Source organism: Cupressus sempervirens, chromosome 6 (genome assembly GCF_028749045.1).
Source record: "Cupressus sempervirens isolate cs-2001-9-10 chromosome 6, ASM2874904v1, whole genome shotgun sequence".
Taxonomy (NCBI): Eukaryota; Viridiplantae; Streptophyta; class Pinopsida; order Cupressales; family Cupressaceae; genus Cupressus; species Cupressus sempervirens.
The window spans coordinates 320,601,535-320,604,426 of record NC_143123.1 but is presented as its reverse complement, the minus strand read 5'-3'; the positions used below and the strand labels follow the sequence as shown (position 1 = coordinate 320,604,426).

The following is a 2,892-nucleotide window of genomic DNA, read 5'->3' as shown; positions in this document are numbered from 1 at the left end:
AAAGACTGCCCCAAAGGAATACTCCTAGCACTCATGCTAACATGAAATAGGGGGAACACAAATTAGGGAAAGGAGCTCCCTTCAATCTGAACCATACTCCTAAACAAGATGTGCTCCCTCTAGAGGGTGGCATTAGGACAACTGGTGTGAAAGCAAAAATGGGTTAAGAAGGTCGCACTTGCAAGATTCAAGGAATCATTTTCCACAAATGAAGTTACTAGACGATGCCAAGGGGGCATAACAAACATCTCATTTATGCATCAACAACTCTTGTCTTCTACACAAGCTCAATGAAAATGAGGCCTCTTTTATAAGCTTTGAAATAACTTATTTGACATTAAATATCTGTAAGATTTACTAATATCAGATTGGGTTGGGGTATCCAAAGTTTCATATATTGATGTTAGTAGTGTTATTTTTCTATTTCTTTCCTCTACTCCTAAAGCTAGAATTAATGTTTTCAAACCTAAGGTGTGGGTTCATAAGGGTTATGACTTGTGCATGCAAGCTTGGAGTCCAAACTTTAACCCTTCCAAATTTCATACTAGATTTGTTTACTTTTTGCTACAATTGTCAAGCTTCCCACTATAATATAGGGAACATGAAATCCTTGAGTGTATGGCCAATAAATTGGGATATATATAAAACTAGACCACCACTCTTATTCAAAACTCACAATGACTGCTAGGATGTGTGTTCTTATTGATACAACTAAGAACTTCCCCACTAAGGTCAAACTCACCTCTTAATTGGACATTTGGGAACAATAGGTCTTTGTGAAGTCCCCAATCAATGTATGCCATTTGTGCTTTGTGCTTATTGCCCAAGTTTTAATGCAAGAATTTTGATATTTCAGAGCAATTGTGAAGGTCATTTGTTTTAGAGCCTTATGAACACAGTTATTTTTTATTTATTTATATTTTTTCTTCTTTTGCTACTTTATCAAATATATATTTTTCAATTGTGAAGGCCCCTTAATAAAAGAAATAACAAAATAAAAAGTGACATGGGAAATGGGGCTATTATGTTTAAACTAATGTTATTAGGGCCTTTGGTTTGCTTGTGAAGTTGAAAGTCTTTAAAAGAAGCCAACAGGGATCAAGTCTTGCTGAGTACAAGGCCCTTGACCTCTAAAAAGGGATGAGGTCAGATCATACCTTGAGCAAATTTGGCCGAATGGATACCTCTCAGTCCTTGGTTCTTAACCAAAGAGACTAGGTGAAAAAAGTTGAAGCTCCATTAAAAAATGTTTAATTATAATTAATGAAAAAAAGAATAATAAAGTATATAAAAGAAAAACGTTAAAAAATGGGTGAGATTGAAAAAGATGCAAGGGAGAGCGCAGAAGGGCAGAGAAAAAAGCAGGAGCTAAAAATGTGGCGGGTGGATGGAGAGGTGCGATGTGATGTGGAAAGAGATGGGCGCCGTGAGAGAGAGGCGGACATGTGTTGCCGCGCATGTACGCCCACGCCTCTACAGCTCGCCTGCCTTGCCACGCCATCCCCCACTCCCGCAATAAATACGATGCGTAATAGAGATGGAGATACAATCTAGAATCCAGAATCTAGAATCTGAAAGGGAAATGGCAGGGGAAAGGGAACAGCAGCGAGCGGAGGGGATGATGCACAAGGTGCAGGAGAGAGCCCCGTCGTTGTCGCAGATAGTGGGACTCGTAACGCTCTTCGCGGTGGGAGGTGTTCTGTTGACGATGACGGGCCTCACTCTCACGGGCACCGTCATCGGCCTCGTCATGCTCACGCCCGTGCTCATCTTCTTCAGCCCCATTCTCGTGCCCGTCGCCACCGTCCTCTTCCTCACCGTCGCCGGCTTTCTCGCCGCGGGGGGGCTCGGCGTGGCGGCCGTCGCGGCGCTCTCCTGGATATATCGCTACTTCCGAGGGGGCAGCCCCCCCGGCTCCGACCAGATCGACTACGCCCGCCGCCGCATCGCCGACACCTCCGCCCACATCGGTAACAAGGCCCGCGACTACGCCGGAGCTGTGCAGTCCTAGTCCTAGTCCTAGTCTCTCCAAATAATATCTATATAGACATACTCCACTTGGTTCTCTCATTTGTTCACTACTTTTCGCCAATCAATATCAAATTCTCGCTTTTGCATTCATCTCACATGTATTATTATTATTATTATTATTATGGGATTCTTCACATGCGGCTGCGCACAGAACGTAAAAGGAATGTCTCCTACATATTTAATGATGATAGCAACGACCCTAATCACTACTTTCCTGGAGGGTCGTTAACTATTGGCGTCCTTACTCCACACCATCTACTATTTTTCTATGCCAAAGAAAAAAAAATTGAAACTGATTTTACAAAAATAAACATAAAATTTTGAAACTTTTTTTTTTTTTTCGGATTTATTAAATTACATTTTAAAAATGCTTCTTTTTTTTTCTCCAGATCCAGTGATTTTTCTTTTTCAGATTCAGTGATTTTTTCCTGTTCTCCATTGTTCTCCATCAACCACAATCACATAATATGTAGATAATGAAAAATGTTATCACCTATGGTATTTTCGATGCAGATAATGAAAAATCTGTGGTATTTTTTATTTTTTGAATTTAGAGCAGGTTGGGCAGATGTGCTATCATTATCCGTACATGCAATATTTTAAAAAAACAAATAGAAAAATTGAGTTCAACCCAAAATTTCATATGTAATCCTTCACAATACCCATATCATTCAACCATCATATTGGTTAATTGATGATGTTGAAATGATACGGTTTTTTTTTTAATAGGGCAGCATATTTATTTGAATAATGCCATTAAATCACAAAGGTTGAGACATTTTTCTTAGGTTGGAGACATTTTTCTTTAGCCAATGCACTTGCCCAACCTTTTTTTCAGCCAGATGCACATGTCCAATAGCC

General features: G+C 40.1%; 1 pseudogene; it reads left to right on the top strand.

The window, feature by feature from the left end:
- The first annotated feature begins 1,563 nt into the window (after positions 1-1,563).
- On the top strand, positions 1,564-2,121 carry LOC149552474 (oleosin pseudogene; annotated as a pseudogene).
- Positions 2,122-2,892: the final 771 nt, after the last annotated feature.